The sequence below is a fragment of the Motacilla alba genome, chromosome 2 (assembly GCF_015832195.1).
Source record: "Motacilla alba alba isolate MOTALB_02 chromosome 2, Motacilla_alba_V1.0_pri, whole genome shotgun sequence".
NCBI classification, from domain to species: domain Eukaryota; kingdom Metazoa; phylum Chordata; class Aves; order Passeriformes; family Motacillidae; genus Motacilla; species Motacilla alba.
In genome coordinates, this window is record NC_052017.1 from 43,361,119 (window position 1) to 43,383,344 (window position 22,226).

General features: G+C 40.3%; 1 protein-coding gene across 5 annotated transcripts in view; it reads left to right on the plus strand.

Moving 5' to 3' along the window:
* Window positions 1–511: 511 nt before the first annotated feature.
* TMEM108 (transmembrane protein 108) overlaps window positions 512–22,226 on the plus strand; it is a 161,538-nt gene continuing 139,823 nt past the window's right edge. The window contains exons 1-3 of one of the 5 annotated variants that reach the window (XM_038162407.1): window positions 675–937; window positions 8,350–8,500; window positions 13,423–13,574. The gene's annotated coding sequence lies outside the window, so the exon portion shown is untranslated. Of the gene's footprint in view, window positions 938–8,349; window positions 8,501–13,322; window positions 13,575–22,226 lie in introns of those variants that run through there. The other 4 variants (XM_038162389.1, XM_038162397.1, XM_038162381.1 and 1 more) reach the window with 4 other exon arrangements.

Sequence of the window (22,226 nt, forward strand, 5' to 3'; positions counted from 1 at the left end):
CGTCCCTACAAACGTTCCCTTGCCTACGGGATAATTCCTAACTCATCAGTAGCAAATTTCCTCTGGAGGTCTCTTCCAGCCAGGCTCAAACCTGTAAGAGCTGCCCTGACAGCACACGAGCTCCGATGTAAATGAGTGGTAAACCACCGCCAGAATGTCAAACAACCCACTGCTCGCAGCGGAAGGGGCTGTGTGGAGCGAACCGCTGTGGCAGCCACCTGTAATTCCACTGTAACACCGTATTCCTGCCAACAGCTTCTGCCGTACATTTCACCTCTCCAGCCCGGCCCTCCTAAACCCCGGGCTTCCCTCTCGGCGCAATCACGGCTAACCCCCCCTCCCAGCCCCGGTGAGACCCTGCCCCTCATCCCTGACAGCCGCTGCCGCAGCCGCGGCTCCTCATTTACATTCGCCGCCCGCGCCTCGCCCGCCGCCGCTCCGCGCCCCGCGGCGGGGCCGCCGCCTCCCCCGCCCTGCCGCAGCCAGGGACCCTTCCCGGGGAGGCCGGGCCGGCGGAGCCCCGCCCGCCGCCGGGCCAGCAGCAGCAGCGGCAGCAGCAGCGGGCGGCGGAGGGTGCCCGGCAGCAGCAGCGGCAGCAGCAGCGGCGGCGGCGGCGCTCGCTCCGCAGCGCAAGGGGAGGTGAGCGGCAGCGGGAAGCGGCGGCCAGCTCCTGCTCGCCGGGGCGGGGGCTGCGCGGCTCGCTTCGCTTCGGCTCGGCTCGGCTCGGCGGCACCAGCTCCGGAGCGAGGGGTGCGAGAGGGATGGGGCTCCGCGTGTGAGATGAGTTCGCTCGTCGGTTTGTCTTCTTGTTTCACGAGAGGTGATCTGAAGTGGCGGCAGCCTGGTGGCTAGCGCTGATAGTTTACGGAGCATTGCGTTGTGACTGTCCTTCAGCGGCGTAGTGGGCTCGGTTATATGTGAATAAGCAGTTTCAGGGGTAGGTACATAGTGAAAATAGCGTGTGGATTATTCCCTCTCTTTTCGAATGGGTGGGAGCTGCGAGGGAAGGTGACATTAGTATCTATCATTGCGTGAAAAGCATCGTATCTCGGGTAGAAGGTAGGATTTTTAAATATTTTTTTGTTTTTCAAGCAGGAGCGACCAGGTGCTTGTCACGACCAGTGTGCAGAGATGTGTATTGGTAATATTCAGCCAAAGGCACGAGACTGCTCCATATCAAAATGAACCGGGAGCCTGTGGCTTGCATGTTATATTTAAAGTAGAGCACTGCATGTAAGACGGCATCTGTTCTTAAAGATGTCTAGAAGTGTAACCACAGAAAAAGCCTGTTGTAATAGTGATAGGCAGTTTACTAGAGACAGCCTTCATATATTTATCTCATATTGTAGGAGGGGCCAGACGACTGTTTCAGTAAAATATTTTAAAGCACAGATTGCAGAGATGGTTGTAACAGAGATAAAACAACTATGGATAAGTAATTAAGGATTGAACAGACTTACATGGGAAAAATAGGGAAGGAAATTGAACTGTGCTATGAATAAATGGCCATGCTTGTGCAGCAGTACTACAAAATATATACTGTATCAGAGAAAATTCACCTCTCTTAACTGCAGAAAGCAGTCAGGCATTCAAGGTCTGTGGAGGGAGTCCTTTATTTGGAGAGGCTGCTGTGGAAAAAGCCGCTAATTAAAGCAAGTAGGATCAGTTCATCTTTATCCTATTGACAATTTAATGTTTAAAAATGACCCTTTGACTGCCTGGGAAGGTAAATCAGCAATGAGAACGTGCTTTTCATGAATGAGGGTGTCATTTTACACCTGGCCATTATTTTGGGGGGGGGGGGGGATGGGGGGGAGAGGGGAAAGTGTGTAAATCAATAGATTTAGGAATGCAATTCAAAAGAAAAAGAAAATTTAAGCAGACAATTTCTACTAATGCTTTGCAGCACTATCCCTGGAAGGCAGATGCAACTGTTCAAATTTATGTTAAGTTCATCAGAGTGAGCTCTGATGTTTGCAGAGTGATTTTAACCAGATAATTTGTAGGAATAGATAATAGTATAGTAACAGTTACACTACCTGTATCTGAAGATATTCTAGAGACTTAAAAACTTAACTAGACCTAAAACTACACATGCAAGCAATTGGCTGTTGTCTACTATGCTGTTGTCCCGGAGAGACCTATTCCCCTCTTGTTTATGCATGACTTACTGTAAGTCAGAATCATAAAGTAATATTTCATACAGATGCAGTGAAATTATTCTGCTAAATTTCTTACCAGTTATTCCGATTGTGGTGGACCATGCTAATTAACTGTGTGAAAAAAAATGTGTTACTTCTGAGGATTTGAAAAATGCAGAAACACCTTTAATCCTATTAGATCTGATGGAATTTGCTCTACCCTTGTAAACTGATGTTCTCTAGACTAATGCAAGATATGGAATAGTTTGAACTTTTGTCTTTCGACTGGAGAGATTGAAGAAAGAGGGAAGCCAATTACAGGTGTTACAATGGTAGAGATGCAATTATGTGATTGCACCCAAGATCTGCAGTTACAACAGCCTAATGCAGAATAAAACAAAGCACAAGGTTATTATTGACAAAATCTTTTATTTCTGCTAATAAAATGGATGTGTCAATATACTGCTGACATATCTGCAATATTGTGCATGTATTAAAGAGATTTTATGTATTGTCACTGCCTTTAAAAGTTTGAAAACACTGGGCAATCTTTCCTCTCCTGGCAACAGCAGGCAATATTCCTAAGTGCTTATGCCGTAGCATCTCCTCTGGTGCTGCCTTCCACTGGAGGTCTTGCCAGGGCTGAATTTTGCCTTAGCAGATAAGCTGAATCAGCACAGATTACATTTCTTCACAGCCTGCAGCTCCCCCAAAGCAACAGTTCAGCTAAGCTGAACCTCTCGGTGGCCATGCAACAGACCTCAGTTCCATCAATGGAAACCAACCAACTCATGCTCCAGTCTAGCTCATTGGATTTTAGGTAGACCAGAAGTTTTGACCATGCTATAAATTGGATTAATCAATTGCCAGGTAAATAGGGGCAATTAATTGAATAAATTCTAGCATATGCGTTTGCAAATTATCTATTCTTGTCAGAGTTAGTGGATATGTGTAGAAAACTTTCCCTGACTTATTCCATGACATCCTTGCTTGAGCAAAATATGGACTGGTGTTCTTGGCTGTGCTTACTAAATTGATTAATAAGCAACCTGTGATTTTTTATGAATAGGTACTAAGTTTATGCATCCAAAGCTCAGCTGTTTTGTGGAGCACAACTAAAGACAATATGGTGCATATGACAGATCTCCTTTGAGTGATAGGGAGAATTTGATGATGATGATACTGAAGATATTTAAAGCTTAAAATCAGTAGAAATTAAAGTGAACTAAAAATCTTGTTATTCCCTGAAGTATTTCAAGAAAACCATTAGGCACAGTTATTGTAGGGTAACTACAAGTGACTCATCTGGAGGCATGTGCTGGCCACAGTAAATACACAAAATAAGAAGAATGAAAATCTCTGTTAAGTTTTTAACTTAACATCCACATGGAGAAAGCTTCATTGTGAGCTCTCTTGTCTGACTGAGTTATTTTTCAAAAGAAACAGGAGTGAGCCCAGGTTATAACTTTGGATCTGCTTTGTAGTCTGTTATAAATAAAGCTTTTCAGACTTTGAGTTTAAGATTATAGGACTCAGAATGGTGAGGTTAGAGGTGTTACTAATAGAACATTAGTAACAGGAGTGTGGTAACTGTTGGAATAAGGAGTGATGGGTGGAGGAAAGGATGATCTATCTATTGCTCTTGGCTGATGGAGGAAATGAATTATGCAGAACACTTAGCCATCTCTTTGGGCAAGAACATGATACATCTCTTCTTGGTACTGAGTAATCCTTGCCACTGATGATGATATATGTAATCCATAGGTAAAACACTCATTGTGACCTTTAGTTTGCTGATAGCATTCCCTGAAAGACGTGTATGAGCCTGCATGCTTGCCAGTTTTCCTTTGAAAAGCTCTCTGGAGCTGGGTAAGGGTCCAACTTGTTCTTTATTATGGCAATGAATTCTCTATGCTTTCTCTTCATTCTTCTGCATCAGAAAAGTAGGTTTTATTCAGTGTGCTGGGAGGCTGAGGGAAAGATTTGCTAAAAATTGCCTTGGCAATCACCATTTGGGAGTATGATATAAAGGGGAGACATAAATGTAATTTTACAAGTGGCTAATGCATTAAATGCTGAAAGTAGGAGTACTGATCTTGCTGCAGGCAGCAGTGACCACTGGAGCTTTTCTCCTAAGAGAAGCATAAAAAAGGCCACATGATTCTTAGAGTAAGAAGCATCTCTAACATATGGGTACATTTTCAAAGTCATTTTTGCATCAGTCCATTCCATCTGTGAAATGTGGAGAACTCAACTGAAATTCTTGTACCACTGTTCAGGATCGACTTTGTAATTTGGACAGGTCAGTAATGTACTATGGTGAACCTGTTTTAAAAAAAGAGTTAAGTAAATTTGGGAACAGGGCTTTGTTTACAGGGTCGTAGAACTGCTGAGGTTGCAGGGACCTCTGGAGGTTGTGTAGCCAACCCTTTGCTCAAAACTTCTAGAGCAGGTTGCACAGGACAGTGTGCAGCTGAGGTTTGAATGTCTCCAGTCTCTGGGACTACAGGTGACCCAGAGACCCAGTCTCTGGGACTGGAGACTCCACTGCCTCTCTGGGTCACCTGTATGTGTGTTGGACCAGCCTCACAGTGAGAGTTTCCTTCTGTTTAAATGCAGTTGCTTGTGTTTTCAGTTGCGCCTGTTGCAGCTTGTTCTTTCACTGAGCCCCTGAGGAGGGCTTGGCTTCCTCTTCTTTGCTGTCCCTTCTTTATCACATGGCCATGCTCCTTGTCTGTGGTCAGCTTGTCCACTGAGAGTCCCAGGTCTTGCTCTGTAAATTCATTTTGCTAGCCAGTTGCCCTCCAAACTCTGCTAGCCCAAAAGGAGAGGGAGGACTAAACAGAAAGATGGGAAGAAGAGAAAATGACAAAGGAGATGTGGTGGGAGGTGGGAGTGTGCAGAGGAATGCAGGCATCTGGAGACATTATGCTGTTTGCAGCAGGCTGGTTTACCTCAGCCCCATTATAGTGCTATTGAGGGAAGACCACATGTCAATCCACAAGTGCTTTTATGCCTGGTAATTGAAGCAGGATTTAATGCATCCTGTCGTTGTAAACAATGACATTAGTATGAATCAACAAGGATGTGTGAGTTTTTTCTCTGAGGTTGGTGCATACGCTTCCAGGGCAGCCAGGAATTTCCAACAGTCTTTGCAGTGGCATAAATTCAGGCAGTTTTGGTGTGATTTAATAAAAGGTTTGGCTGGGCAGCTCACTTTGCCTTATTAAGCTTATTAAGGCAGACTTTTCCAGGAATAGCCTTTCAGTAAAACATCATGCTTCCTAAAGGAACAACAATAGTTTTATGACAAGCCACCAGTACTATATGTTAGTTATGGAAGACGGGGGTGAGAGCAGCCTTCTGTTGTCACTTAAAGGGTCACTGGCATTCATATTTTAATCCAGTGGTAGTCTTCTAGAGTAGATGGTGCAGGACTACATTTAGGAGTTCTTTATGGTGGTTGTAAAATGGAGGCTGTGCAATAAGGTTGATTCTGGTGTTTCATAACACATGTACACTGGAGCATAGAATTCCTTGGTGTTTGGAAATCACAAAGACTCCAACCACTGGGAGTCTTTCCTAGCTCAGAAGTAGTTGCAGCTTGGAATTATCCTCAGTCCATACCCACATCCACTGTAAATAGGTCATTCAAAGTCAATGAAGGAACATCTGTCCACCCTCTGTACTTTGTTTTTTTTTTTTTTTTTTCTTCCAGAAGATTGAAAGTCACCCAAGAAACAAAAAATATGGTTTTCCTTTTCAAAGTCACCAGAGGTGGGATCCATGGTAACAATGCCATCAAAATTCTCTTTACTTTCATCTAGGCGCATGCCAAGGCCTGTGTCTCAGATGTCCCTTTTCTTAACCTGCTGCCTCTTTCTGCCAAGTCGAGTGGTCCTAGTCCATGTTTCTCTTTGACCCACCATTCCAAGGACGGCAGCCACTCATCTCTGTCTGAACCCTGCTTGCTTTAGGACTCCTTGGTGTTACAGGGAAATAGAGATTGATTACAAAAAAATTTGCTGGCTGCCTTGTCTGACCATGGCCCTGGTCCATCCATCAGGTCTGAGATGGCAGGAGGGTTTCATGTGCTAAGACCAGATTTACTTATTTTAAGTAAAGTATAAAGTGTAAGTATAAAGTACAAGTATTTACTTATGTTGTATTTGACATTATGTTGGATTTGTATTCTGAAAGAGTAACTCAGTATTATGCCAAAATCCCAGCACAAGCCTGCTGCAGAAATTGTAATATGCAGAGGAATTGCAATGCAAGCTGCTTCCTCATGCCAGTCTCTGCATGCTCCACTGTCATGATGAAGGTGGATTTCTTCTAATTAGAGAGGTCCAAAACCATGGGTTGAATACAAATATAGCCTGCAAATGTTCAGATAACCTGCATAGCGTGGCATTTTCATTTTTTTTTCCTAGCAGTTTGTATTGTGGTGCATAATTTGCAAGAGTGTGTGTTGTATTTTTTCCCCATGTTAGGTCATGACTCTCATTTTCTCCAGTACTTCTGAAGGACAAACCTTTTACTTGAAAGAAATCAAGTCCTGAAACTTGTTGGGAATAAAATGTTGTGTAATTTTGTTATTTTTTGGAGATTGAAAATCAAGGCTTCTTGGGTAATTGTGTGTGACCTTTCCAATCTGAGCTCTGTCTGCATCAAGGCAGAGGCACAGATTCCTTAAAACATGTCCCAGGATCAAGGCTTTTTCTGGCTCTGTCAAGCGTTTCAGGTTTGAATACCAATCAAACCAGGTGTAACATGTGTCATCAGTGTGTGACATGCAGGGATGGGGTGGCTTTGTGTGCTACCTTTCATGGTGAGAATTTACATCAGGATGTAAGGCTACAAGTGGTTCATACAGTATAAAGTGTCACCACTTAGGAGTTTTAGACATTCTGACTGAAGTGAATTAATTTTCAATTTTCCGTAACAAAAAAGGGAGGGAGAGAGCAGCCTACAGAGGATGTGTATACTGCAAACCCCATATACACAAAGCTATACTAGCCTTTGAAATACTCATAAACAATTTCTGTGGAGAGCAGGGACGGCTTTTAAGCAGCAGGAGCCAAAATGTGGAAAGCAGCAAATATGCATCCCATTTTCTGTGCCATGATGCTGGAGCCAGGGGTGTCTGGTGAAATCTCATAATGAAACAGTTGTTTGAGCAGTTGAATACAGCCCAGCAAAGCAGCTCTTGAACTAACATGGGCTGCCTGTCTGCCAGTAAACAGATAATTACACTCCGTTGTTTAATTGAACTTTCATGAAAACTGCAATATGTTTTTTTGTAAAATAAAATCCACCATGAAAATGTGTCCTGCTTGTGGATCCTGCATATAGGGATCAAGATATTGGAGAGGGCTGTCAGGTACAGAGGTAATGCTCTATATGCTGAACACTGTGCAGTGGGGAGTCAAGCATATAGAAGTGGCTCCCTCATAGCTTTCACAGAGGTAAACTGTATAAGCAGAGAACCTGTTGCTTGGTTTTAGAAGTCCTTTTGATTCAGATGACCAAATTTAGATACCTGGAGGGCACTGCAGCTCTGGATACATTTGAGGAATCTCTCTTTGGCTCCCTGAGTAGTTTAAAAAAAATCTTTGACTGAATTTTCCTACTGTCCCACTAATTAATTTTATTCCTAAAAACCATTGAACAGTGTCCAAGGTCACTTTTTGGGAAGGTTTTTCTTTTTTATTATGTTGATTGCTGAATATAAATCTCAGCCACTCTGTCACCCTCCAGTTTCTCAGATTAGTAGCATTCTTATTCTGAAACTAGTATTTAAATTGAATTTAGTCTCTTTCCACAAGAATCAACCTTTAACAGATAAATTAACAAAGAAATTGACAATTCAGAGATGCAAGTTGTGCCTTTTTTTTTTTTTTTTTTTTTTTTTTTTTTTTGCTAAGTGTTTGAATTTCATAAAATTAGGAGCATGTAGGGAAAGCTGTAGGATATACACATATGGAATGTGACAGTCTGGAAAGTCTGAGTCTGCAAAGAAATCCTAAAGTACACCCAAAAATCAATAACCTACAGAAACAATGTGGTCTGTAATCCATTACACTGAAAGCTCGGGAGAGCAATAGGAGCCACATGGCACAGAGCCATATGTATTTAAATTGAATGCCTTATAAAATTAGATGAATAAACATCTTAGAATAACACACCCACTTTTGTAAATTTACAGGTTGCACCAGCTGGCAGATTAAATAAGAAAATAAGAAAATAAAAAATAAGAAAGGAAGAAGCTGGAAGAGTTTTGATCACCAGGAAGATCTGAACCAATGGACTGTGTGGATATAGATATGTTTGAAGGCATCTGCTCTTCCTGTTACAAGGTAAGGCACAAATGGATTTCTCTGCTGGTTTGTGTCTCTTCAGCGTGGTGCAGCTCCCTTTTGTAGCACTGCCCAAGATGGTAGTGGAGGTGTTCTCCAAAGCTTGTTCAACCTACTGGCTGACTGCTAGTAACTGTGGCCAGTTATTAATAACATAAATGGATGATATGCAGACTCAAAAAAGCCTGAAGTTTCAAAAGCCAATGATAAATTTGGATCCTTGGGGTCTGTAAAATTCAAAGTTTTATTATATGAAGGATTTGTTCACATTGCTCTACAGGTTGTCTATTTTTAGCGTGTGCTAATAGAAGACCTTCCTGCTCACCTAAGGCATCTTTTTTATGTGCTTATTAATTGCTGTAGATTGAAGTAGACTTGAAACCTGTACATAGTGTAGCAGCTAATCAGGAGACAAAGTCTCTAAACTAAATGCCATAAAATGTCTCTGACTGGAGATGCAAGTTGTGCCATTTTCTTTGTACAGTTTTCGTGTTTCACTTTCAGGATTGTTATATGGTTTGTATATAACCTGCTTGATTTTCCTTTTTTTCCCTACCAGTAAAAATAATTACTTACTGGTCTAAGCTAAAGGTGGTGGAGAGCTTGATAGATTTGCTGGGCATCTTTTGCCTGATGCCAAGAGATATTCTTACTAACTCTGAATGTTTCCTTTACTGAGTTGCTTTCAGGGATGGTACAAAACACAGATATTGAAAAAGCTACTTGAAACAGGTAGAAACACTTGAGAAAGACATTAACTGAACTTGTTTTAAAGTAAAATTTCTCATTTTCGAGATGATGTAGTTCTGCGTGTCTGGGGAGTGGCTATGTGGGACTTCATATTTTAACAATCTGGATCAACAGAAGTTTGTTACAAAGCAAATGCAAAACCATACCAGCTCTGTGCTCAAGAGCTCAAATCAGGCAGCTGAGCAGTTGGAAAAAGAGGCATCTGCAATTGGGTTTAGCTGGTCTCTGCTTTAACCCAGAGAGGCTGAAGAGAGGACTTTCAACTCAAGTCAGTGCAATACTTAATTTCTCCATTTTCCCCAGCCAGTGTTAAATGATAAGGGAACAATCCTGTGCAGTGCTCTGCCATTGCTTCTATTCTGTATGGAAAAATGACCACCAGTGTTATCAGCCTGCCATTTCCACAAGTGTGAGATAACCAGTCTCCTTCTTTCGTGGAAGAACTAAATTGAAGAGATCCTTAGGTGGGGAATGTAACAGACTCTGGCACTGCATCCTGTAGATATATGGGGGGGGGGGGGGGGGGGGGGGGCTTGCATGCTGAAACAACAGGAATGACATGTATCAAGTATTCAGAAAATGCAAAGATAAAAGATAAGCAATAGCAGATACAACTTAAAAGGACAAACACATTCAAACTCTTGAGCACTTGGGACATTCCAGTAATTTTCCACAACTCTTGTTAGGAAGGAATGCACAAGGATCTTAAAAAACTGTAGGATCTGGTCTAGATAGCAGACATTTCTCTAGAGAGTTTTATTTCATCTGCCAGACGGTAGTGTTACCCCTGGTATCCACACTCAAGTGCCCCAGTGGAATCTGTATTGCCACCAGTTGTTGCCAGCTCCCACAAGTACAAATGCCTGCTGGTCTGTGCTTTCCTGTTTGAACACCTTTACACAAAGTGTATGCAGGGGGGCAGGGAGTGGCAGCTTCGGTTCTGCCTATGTGAAGGGACAATGGCATTTCCTGTGCCACCTTGCCTGCTTTTATCATGTCCTTCTCTGGATCAGAGCTTCCTGAGTTTGTGCTTCTTGGCACAGCAGGGAGCCCAGCCTTGGACAGGGCCTCTGGCTGTTGCGTGGCAAGTAATCCTTCCAAATAGGATTTGCATTCTTGCAGCAGCCGTTCTGGGGATAGAGGCTGAATGCATGGAGGCAAATTGTGCTTACACAGACATAGCTCAAGCCCAGCCATTCAGAACACCAGTCAATGACAGAGTTGCACACAAATTGAGTATCTGAGTATCTGAAGAGAACTTGTACTAGTGGCTAAGAAAAATGTACAGGGTCAGAGTATTCTGCAGTGTCTTAGTTAACTGGATTTATTGGTGCTGCTTCACAGCAGAAATGTCATTAGAGCCCCATAGTTGCTTTGTTACTTTTCATTTGCCAAAGGCTGTCGTCCCTGCAGTGCTGTTGTGTGGAAATGTGAGCTTGCAGCTCAGCTACCTCTGTGAACTGTCTTGGTCTTCACCTAAAACTTACTTGCTCTTTCAGTGCTGTGCATGTCCTGCTTTAAAGCACCTGAGATGATCTCCTACAGTGACTCATGGTATTGGTATAGTATATATAGTATAGTTTATATAGGATGTGTTGTATAGTGATTCTTGATGGTAGCCTGCAGCTGTTGGATAGAAAAAATAACTGGAGGTAATAGTGGCTTAAATCGAAGACAGACTTTGAATTCCTCAGCTTTTAAATTGTGATTTATTTGTGGGCCTTTCGGCCATGTTCATCCAGTTTCGGCTGAGAAATGATTGAAAAACCAGACAAAGCTTAGGAACTGAAGGAACAAATGACCTTCTGGTTTATACCCAACACAGGTACTCCAATATTACAAGAAGCTATGTGAGTTTCAGTTAATATTCATGTCATGAAAATTAAGGCCTGGAAACCTCTGAATATCCCAGACTAGAAAAGTTAAAAATGGAATAAACATTTTCTTCAACTCATCCAAATATTTTGTAGCTCTAGTTTTGTTGTGGGTTTTTTGTTTGTTTGTTTATTTCCTCTGTAGAACATAAGGACATGTTTTTTCTCCATATTGAAGCACTGGTAATTTTTAATTGAAATATTTATTTTTAAATTAGGGTTAGCTGAATCAAAATGAGTTCACTTTGCTAGGAGTTTGCAGTCCAGCGAAAGACATCCTTATACTTACATTTAAAAAAATAAAGATTTTGCTAATGACTTAGTCCTGTCTTTCTCCTTTCTGGTGCACTGAATTTTATGTTCCACTTTTCTAGTAATGCCCAGGCATTGATGAGGCCTCAGTTGTTCTGCATACTGTGTTGGGTCCCACATTAATTGCAAATGTATCTTTTTGCAAAGAATATATGATCAAAGAGGCAAGAAAGATTAGATGGGTATGACCCAGGAGCATAGGGACAGTGAGACATTTTTCATCAGCATAGTAAGCAATGCCTTCAGGAACCTGCAGGCAGCCATTTACATACACAACTCAGTAGCCTTGAGGTGATGGTGTTTTAAGGTGGTGGAGAATCAAAGCCTTTCATCCATGCAAGTGGGGAAGGATCAGAAGAACTGCACGCTGTGTCACTGTAGTACTCCGTCTATGCTGTTTTGATTTGAATAAGAGCAATTTGATTAAAATCACTTTGGAAATGGGAGCAGGTTCTTGGCAGTGGGGGAAAGTCTTTTCCTTTTGGAAGTGAATGTGACATACAGCTCGCCTGTCCTGCTGTGTAATTTGTCCTGACATTTGCTGGCACAGTAAGTTCTTACTACTGCAGTGACATTTGCCCCATGTGACATAATTCGGAACACTTTTTCATAATACTTCCACTTGAACTGAAAGCAGCCAAACTGTCTTTTCTAATTTCAGCCCTCTTGATCCCTCATCCCCAGTGATAAATTCTGCCTTGCAGTGTTTCCCAGTGCTGCCTGAAGTAAAAAGATGAGATAGCAGCTAGCAACGCCAGGTTTTTCCCTTGTTGCTACTCTAGAGCTTGCTAGAAGTCACTGATCCTTTATGAGCTAAATCCTGAAGGAGTTAGCTTCACAAGTCAGCCCTCCCAAAGCAGTCATTAAGACACAGAAGTAGCAACAGAGCCACCTAACAATCAGGTCTGTTTGTTCTTGCCTCTATTACTCCTAACACTGGTCACTAGTCACAGAGTATTATATTCAAAACCCATCAAAAGGAAAATGGTATGAACAAAGGTCACAGTCTAAGCATGCAAAAAGCATTTTTTTTGTTTTGATGGAGAATTGTTTCAACTTTGTTTTGAATGTGTTTCTAAAAGAAAAGTATTCAGTATTCTTTAGTAAAGACTACTGAGACACTTGTTGCTACTTATTCATCTGTTCAAGCTATGTGTGAGATGCAGCATTTATTTCTTGATGATTAGGTGGAAAATAAAGTGGTTTTGATAGCCTTTTGTTCATGTTGGTAACACTGAATGTACATAATTCACTCTACTTTGTGATCTGGCCCTGACAAGTTGGATTGCTATTTCTAACAGTAAGTGATAGTGTATCTTTTGGGTGGTAAGAGACAGTGGGCATGGAAAGTCTTTTGGGTGCAGTTAAATGTTGTCAAGTGTGGCGGGCAATTCACCATTAAGTGGAGCAAGTTTGGGATTATGGTCTCTTGCTCAGCTATCTGGTATGGAAAATAAACTGGTATACTCAGACTGTGAAATCTGATAAAAAAGATGAACTTGCTATGAGACTAATCTAAGAGGGTCCATCAGTACTGGCAGAAAGAAAGAAGCAGGAGCCTGGCTATGCAGGATGTCATAATGCTGCCTCTGGTTTCTCACCAAACATAGAAATGAAAGCTGGGAGACTTTTAGGTATTTACTTAAATAGCCTCAGGTTCCTCACAATCCATAATGAGCCATAGTTTTGAGGACAACCTTGTTTCAGCTTTGTGGGGTGGGGAAATGCCCTCATCCCACCCCCCCATACAGATGGCCACTGAGATTAGCCCAGGATCATGCAAAGCAGAGAACTAAATTCCACTTCTAAAACTAAGCACCAGACCTGGCTATACTCTTACATCCATGGGCTGATATTTCTGCAGAATGATGGGCCGTACCATACCTGTCCTCAGATTAAGGATCAGTCTGTTAAATTTCAGCTGTGCATTTCTAGGTCAGATTTAAAGTGAGTAAAAAGGTCACACTTCAACTCTTTGCTCTTCAGGAACAGAACTGAAAATAGTAAATGAAGTACAGAGAGCTACAGAAATTCAAGAGACTCCGTTTTCAAGAAGAAGAACACACTGAACTTTTAAACTCTAATCTGTCTGCAAAGGTGAAATTGCAGCTGAGATAGCATCGCTTTGTGCTAAAGAGGTACCTATAAATGAAGATCCTCATACAAGAAATTAAGTCGATATAGAAAATCTATACAGGGTGACTTGTGTATTTGTTTTTGTATCTGTTCTATTAATTGCATGTTAGATTACTAGAAGTGAATTTTTAATACTCTATTTGTGATTTAACCTTTTCTTTTTTTGTTTCTGTTTTCCTCTTGTTTTTTATTCTTCCTTACATGCATGTGGTGATTGCTTAGATTTAGCTAGATGTTAAACTGCTTAAAAACAAACCTTTGCAAAAGCAAAGTAACATTCCTTTTTAAAAACCTGTCTTTTGGCACTTAGCGTGCCAACAGCAGTGCTAAGAGTCAAGGGAATGCCTGCGAGTAGGAAGGGAGAAGCACTTGAAGTGAAATTTCACATGTGAAAGCCAGCACCCTCTTTTGCAACTAGTTGGGGATGTTTATGGCTGTGAAAAGCTTGCTGACTGCCGAGTTGTCTGATCAAAGTGCTTAAAAAGTTGGGAAAGACTTTGGGAAAGATTTTTCTAAATGTTCTGTAAAAGCCTGTTTTCATGCATTTCAGAGTGGGATTCAAAGTTAAACTGTTATCTTCTTTCTAAATGTGTACAGACATGGGGAACTGATAGATATGATGCACTATGTCAAAAGGAGGCAGAGTGGTGGTTTTTTGCTAGAAAGTGAGATGAAAGATGATCTGAACATGGTCTTACCTGCAGGATATGATTTGGGTTTTTTTGCATGGCTTTAGCTAATTTCCTAGTTATCCACCTTAAATATCCACCTTCCTTTGGAGTAATGGCTTGACTTTGGGAATGAAATGAGGGGGTGGAAATATATGTGCAGTTGCTGAAGCTCCAGATTGTTAAAAATGCAGACTGCTGGTATTATACAACTTTGGTCTCATTTGAACAACATGATCAGCAGGCAGCATTGTCTAGGCATCCTAGTGAACTTCCAAATAAGTATTTAATTTCCTAAATCCTCTATTGTGGTTGTCTTTTGTATGCATCAATGTCATAACTCATGTTCTCTTTTATAGCTATTCAAAGAAAAGGTTGGTCCTTTTTATAAAGTTATGTTCTTTGTCCTAATCCTTTTTTGGAATACTCTGAAGAATTGTACTTGTTCATTTAGCTGCATCCAGTGCTGACTTTCCTTGCTCAGCTTAGTCAGATTTTGGAGGTAGGATATATTGTCTATAAACTTCAGGTAGTTCAGCTGCTCTGCCTTTTATGCTGAATCTCTTTTAATTTTCCACACCATTGTCTGGAAGAGACTTTCAAAGCTAAGAATGACATCAGGGAGTCACCTTGTTCTGTTCTTTCTGATTTGGTGTTATTAGCTGCTCATGCCTTATCTTATGGTGAAGTCAACTCCAAAAATGGAGTCTTACTCTCAGAGCTTTTCTTTAAATTGAAAGATGTTTTGCCTATCACTATAAAGATACTAATTTTCAATTGTTTCTTTCTCTTTTGAAATGTCATCTTCATGCCCCTGAGTGCAGTCTCTCTTAACATGATGTCTTAGGCAGACAATGTTTATTTTATTTCCTCATTCTGTCACACAACCTAACAGCTTTCAGAATGGAAGCTGTCAGGTACCAATTGGCAGGAACCACCACACTTTAATTTTCTACTTTCTTTGGCAATTCAATAATACTGTATTCTTCAGTTTTCTGTTTCTCAGTAGTAGTCTGCATATTTCTTCATCTTTCATTAAGGCAAGGCATCATTTATGTCTTGCCTTGACTTTCCCCTTTTGGAGGATGTGACATCTTTCTTCCTTCCCCTCAGGCTGTTGAAATTCTTCTTTGATCTTCCTGTACCTTTCCAGGTTAATTTTAGTTGTCTGCTTCCGGGTGATCAATCTGTTTTTATCCAGCTTTACACTAAGTGGAATCTTCTTTGTGTTTCCCTCCTGGGACTGTCTCATCCCTTGAACTTTTGCTCTGTGGAAAAGTAGAAATATTCTGCTTCTCAATCACAATAATATCAAACTCATTTTCATGCTAGTAGGTAGCTTTTTTTTTGGTCTTAGGTAAGACACAAAATGCATATCAAAGAGATTTACATGGCATCTCTTAATCTAATGCTAGCATTGCTATAGTCCTGTGCTAAACTTACTAGGCATGGCTAAAATCATGTCTGTCTCTTGCAGCACCAATTTTATGTGTATATGTATATGAAACCTGTGTTTTGTGCTCTTCACACACTTGTATAAAATTTCCCAGTGACTTTCAGCTGGGTATCTGCTGAGTTTCCAGTCTTGTTCCATACAGAATCTTTTCTAATTTAATGTTGCCGATCTCATTATTCAAGTTGCAGAGCACCTGACTTCCAGGCTTGGAAGAGTGAAGGAAACCTGGAACTTGTTAAAAAAAAAAATTGGCAAGAAGTGGAGGTGGTAATTTTCAACAACCCAGCCAGAAATAGGTTGAGAAACCTTAATGCCTGGTTTCTCTCTGATGTAACTGGTACCATATATTTTAAAGTAAGCTCAGAAATAAAAGACCGAAATTCATATGCTGGACACATGGCAGATCAGAGCAAAGCAGTCCTAATGAAATAGCAGTCCTTTCTCTCTTCACATTAGCAGCTGCTGGGACAGAAGTGCTATGATTTTCTCCTGCACAGGTAGAAAAGGCACAGAAAAGTGATGTAAAGGAAATATTCCTTAAAAATTTCCCTAGAGTGTTTGCTTTCAAGTATGAAGACTGTCTAGACTGATCAGTAGATCAGTTCAGGCATAGAAGAAGCCATTCTGGAGATCTTTCCCTGCAAAACTGCAGAAAATTTCTAACTACCTCAGATATTAGAGGCACCAGCTCATCTAAGGTGTGCATCTGTTCAGTGGAGCAAAAAAGAAATAATTGGCTACTTTCCCAAATATGTGTTTAGTTTTTAAGCACCATAGGGTACAGAGTACCAGCAGAGCTCCCTAAGAATTAGGGTTGGATAGATGGCTGACAGCAGTGACTTCTTCTTAAAAGGAAATGTGATTTTAGATATCAGCAACTAATAGTAGAAAACCAGTCTAGCACTCAGTCTGATAGCACAGCCGTGGAAGTTTGGTGCCGAGGCGGGAGCTTGGGAGAGACAGTTGGGGAAGGCGTTGAGGGGGCGGGAAGATAATTTTCACACTCTGCACAAGTAACATAAGCTCTGTGTTTAATCTAATATCCTGAAATCTGACATGGATAGCTATCCTCAGGGGATATTCACAGACTAATTGTAAGTTCTTCTTTGTCGAGAGAAGAACTCACTGAAACATTGCAGGAAGGGTAGCTGTGAAAATTTTTCCACACTTTTTTTTCAGTGTTTCTTATCTCCAGTTTAACCCTTTGTCCCACTGAATTGCCTTCATTATCCCTGTCTGATATAGAATACTTTAGTGGGTTATGACAAATACTCAGACCCGTTGCAACAATGGGATCATTCACTGTTTTTCTTCAAACTTCAAGTAATATTGTTCAGTGGCTGTGGCACACAACCTCGCAGTGATGCAATGACCTAGCCTCAGGCTTCCCAGTGTTTTGTGTGCAATAATTTAACTTTACAATACCCTTCTGAGGCAGCATCTGACCTGTGTTAGGCAGTGCTTGGTGAGTAGTTATATTGTAATTATTTTATTTGTTTATGAGTGGAAATAGGTATTGGGTGAAATCATGGAAGCTGGCCCCATCATCTCCCATATATCCTCCTCCCAAGGTCTTAACACTATGATAACAGGAATGACAAAAATAGAAACTATGAGTCTCAACTGCTGGGACAGTGATTTCGTCATTGGACAGTGTCTCTTCCCTTAGGACCTTCTGTATATTTGTTTAACCCACCTTCTTTATACCTTTGTTGCAAAGAAATAGCCTGACTCTAAATAAAATTTTAAATTAAGTTAGTTGCAATAATACATCTCTTCCATGGGGGTTTGCATTGTCTTTCTTTTTAAGTTAGATATACTAGGAATTATACTGAACTTGCTGTGTAGTCAATACAGCATGAAAATTGAAAACATTCAAGCACCTTTTTGGAATGGAATGCCCTTACTGATGTTGCAAGGCAATTGAGTTCTGTTAGTTTTGTTTGTTGAAAATCAACCAAAACACAACACCATTTTTTGTTTCCCTCATCCCCGTGTCACAAGCCTCAATTTTTTTCTGTAGATGTTAGAAGCTAAGATTCTTATTCTTTACAGAGCCTGCACAACTTCACTCTGCTATGATTTGGATTATCATGTGAGGTGGAATCAGGTTTTTTTTATACCATATAATAATTTTTGCATTCTAAATGCAACAAAACTTGCAAAACATGACCCCCAAAGGACTGTTAAAGCTGATTTCTTATCACTGGAGCTTACAAGTTATAGCTGACAGCTGGGAATATGTGTAACTAGGTAAAGGTCAGAAGTAATCCACCTCTTTGCATTCTGGCACTGTGGACCCATTCTAAATACAGTAACTAGCTGCCGAGGTGGATTCTGTTCAGATCTCCCTCCTGGCATACACAGTGTGATGAGAAGAGAACCTAATGAAAGCTTAGTTCTTGTTTTGAGAGGGCTTGCCCAATTCCTTTTACTAAGGACCAGGCTGCCCACTGCTTTGCTTTAACATCACCATCATCCCCAGTAACATACTGACTGCTCCAGAATAAAACACTGACCACAAATCCTGGTCAGGAACAGTAGAAGTAGCCGATACCACAATGCTGCATGGCAAGGGCAGCAGCTGTTACAGCTGTAATTTATTTATTTTTAAGTTGTAATTTGGTCTTGGTTTTGTTTGATTTGGAGGGTTTTGGTTTTCTTTTTTGGTTTGGTTTGCTTTTTTAACTTGGTGTTGGAGATGCCACTTCAAGGGAATCCATAGGGGCATTTTCTCATTTATGCAGCATTTTCTACTGTGAGGATAATCAAGTCCCTACTTAGTATTAGTCAATCTCTAGCAATTTATGCCTCTGTCTTGGCTGTAGATTACAGACTACATCATGCATATGTTTGGAAACGCACAGGAGATCTCTTACTGAAATTAAAAGTAAACTTTCTATTGACTTAATGGTTGAAATTAGTTTTGGTGGTTTTGTGCAGTTGTTTTCAATTATTTGGACAGGACTAATCACAGGAGAATGATGAAGATTTAATAGCAAGAAAATAGGGTAATTAGGAACTGTGGGTTGCTGCAATGACCCTAGAGATCACTGACGTAGGCCTGACTTTTGTTGAACATGAGACTGGTTTCTTGTCTCCAAAACAGCTACACCCCAAAGTGTGGATAAAGCTGTTGTAAAAATGTGCTTCTCCAGAAGGTGTCATTCATTGAGATAAAGAAGCTTATTTTTTGTTTGTTTTTGTTTTGGAACTATTTGAATAAACATGAATCAGTTTCTCTTTCTCCTATTGACTCATGAGTCAATGTGAGGGATTTTGATCCTATGCTATTAATGATCATAGTTTTAACTGCAATGTTTTTATGCAATGCTTTTAGTTGGACTCTTCTCAGAGTTTATTTTTGTTACTTTATGTACTACAGTATTGCTTAGCACATTTGAAAATTATATTTTGCTCAAACTCAGAATTTCTTCTGTCATTTTGCAGTAAAACAGTGTTATGTTGCCACATTTTTATAATCTTCTGAAAAACACCATCACCTGATTCCAGTATAATTTCTGTTTATTTAAAAGGTGGACACTTTATAGTTTACTTCAGATCAGAAAAATTAACGAACACTCCAGGAATATCAGGGATGAATGATGATTAGTTTGTCATCGCCACAGCTTTTCTCTTTACTCCTTTTCCTTCATAGGAAGGAAAAATTCAACTATTAATATTTTTATTCTTGTTTTTTCAGTGAAGATATAATTCAAAATGCATTAATAGATAACTGCAGAGTGCCATGGAAGTCTAATAAGATAACAAATTACCTTAAAAACCAGGCAACTTTCTGTACTTATTCTTGATTCTGGACCATGTACTTTCAAGGCTATGTACTTAAGCCATTGTCCTCTCAGATAGTCTCTCCCAGTTATTAAAGAAGGTCACTGTTCGGTATTAGCAGGAGTATAGACTCAGGTTTCAAAATAATTTATCTCTTCTGATCTGCGAAATGAAATACCAGTAGTTTAATGTATTTTTTAATTAATAATTAGAGTGTATTTATACTGTCTTTCAATTCACATAATTCAATGGCAGCTGATGAAAAAGATCATAGATAACTCAATTTCTTGCTGGGCCAAAGCAGGATTGTTCCTGGTGCCATATTTTCCGTTGCATTGCCCAGTGCACTTTTTGGTAACTTGAAGGACAGATTGTCGCTAATTTCCTGTCTAGGTAAGGTTGAGGTTCTTAAATGAGTTTTATTTAGAGGCTCATTCTTTGTTGCAGTCATAAGTTCATCAATGCGGAATGATATTTGCTGAGATGAATCAATGTGTTTTGTGTAATAATGGAGCAGTTTATAAACCTTAATGACTGGATGGTACAACTGGAAGAGAAAGTGTGACCCCCTTGATTTCTAAGGATCTGAAAAGGTAGAAGTGTTGCTTCTTGAAGGTCTCCTTAGGTGGCTTATTCAGTGATTGTTTTACTGATTCTGCACTAAACATTGGGCTTTGTATTCCAACCTCCTGGGAGAATTCAGTGGCAAGTGGTTGTATTTCTTAATTAATTAATTTCTTAATTTCTTAATTCCTCAACTAAACTGAAGTTGTATTTAAAAGATTGCTTTAAAAATGTTTTCTTTACTTTTTGCAAAATTACACTCTGTCTCTCCCAGAAGTAATTTTTAGTGTGAAAGTGCTTCAAGTGAGCACTTTCTTCAAGCAGAAAGTTTTTGCACTCTCTTCTTTCATTTAATAGAGGAAAACATTGAAGAAGTTATAAAACTTGAACCTCTGTAACTTGTGTTGTCACTTAAACCAGCTACCATAAGTGATAACTGAAGGATGTACAGTCCAGCATTTATCTTGCTTGATTAGCAAGATATTTTTTGTTCTGAATTTTGTTCTTCCTGACACTAAGGAAGTGAAGCTGCTTGCCTGGCCTTCTCAATTCTGTCCAGCTAATTATCTTTGTAAGATTAAATGCAAACAAACCAAAAAAGGCAAGCATGCAAAAAGCATGGTTTATGCTTTATTTTGAAAAGAGATGTTAGATATTCATTCCCATTGGTTCTCATTGTTAAGGAATTGTGCTGACAAAAGCACTTTGCTCATGAAATAAGAGGAGTGGAAGGAGAGGGCAAGGCAACATTAATTGGACTGAGGGATGTGCATGTGGCTTGGCAAATTGAGCAAGTGGAAGAAGTGGGGTCAGGGTTCCTGACTTCACAGCTGATAGACTGATTTTCTCAGTTTAACTGATTTACTCTGTGACACAGAGTACCTTGGCTCTTCAGTACACCCATCCATAAGAAGGTTATGTTACCTGATTTAATAAAGGGTTCTACAGATTATTTTGTAAAATGTTTTGGGAAATTTGAATGAGAAGATTTATAGCTAGATAGGTACAGATGTAGAAATAAATACAGATATGCATCTTAGCCTACTGCAGTTACAGAGCACAGCTTTACTGCCACCAGAGGAAAGGACTGAAAGAAATCCTCTGGAAGCTGTTAAGTAATTCCTTGAATCTTTTTATACATGTACTGGATGTTGCTTTTGTTTAGCAACAAATGTGGGGTGATATGCAACTTAGTGCATGGATAGAGGCAGAACTGTGGGGAGAAAGGATCATTTGCTGAGGTTTTTTAATTCCTTTGTAACTTGTCATTAGAACCAAAGTTCATTCTTTCTCTCCTCTAGAGCCCTAGAGTGTTAATTCACTGGCATTTAAAATTAAGGAATTTCAATACTTGAGAATTGTATCCTGAGGAGAAATAAAAAGGCTTTTTCAAATATGCTTTTCTTGAAGACAGGGCACTGGGTAGATAGTTCCCTGGTCAGCTTCAGGATGGAAACTTTTACATGATTATAGCAGTTCTTCTCTGAACACTTGTTTCTCCTACGGCTCATCAATTCCATTTGCTAGTCACTCAGTTTTTAAACCATTTAACTGGTTAACACATTTTAAGACTCTGTCTGAAAAACTATTTAAAGCTGTAGTGATCTGCCAAAAAAACCACTAACGTGTTCTTCTACAGCACTATAGGATTTATTCCCCTTGCTTTGTATCTTCCATATATTTTTCCTATAGAACCATCTTCCTTCAGTTTCTGCTGTCCTTACGGCAGTGGTGTTCAGATGGAGTAGAAAGCAAGAAGGGAGAGCTCCCTGAAAGCATTTTTGCTACACCACTGAGAGAGAAGCCTATTGGTGTGTGTCAGCAGGGACACAGGCAAGAGGTAACACGTGGCATGAAAGGAAATGTAAGAAGCCATGAAGGTACAAGGGAACAGCACTTGTCAAAGAAACATAAGTAATGTGCAGGGAAAGGAGACAGTTGGGGACCTAAGACGAAGGTGGTCAGAGCTTGAAAGTGGACAAATGCCATTCTTTCCAGACAGAGCCTTTTGTGGGATGAGTGGCCCATGGTGACCTGCCGACTACTGGGGAAAAAGCTTTGGCCTCTTTACACTGAGCTGAAAGACCCTGGTTTTTTAGATCAAAAAACAAACAGACCTCTCTAGTACTTTGGTTCATGTTTCTTCTTGAAAGTGTCCTGTGCCATTAGTACATGGG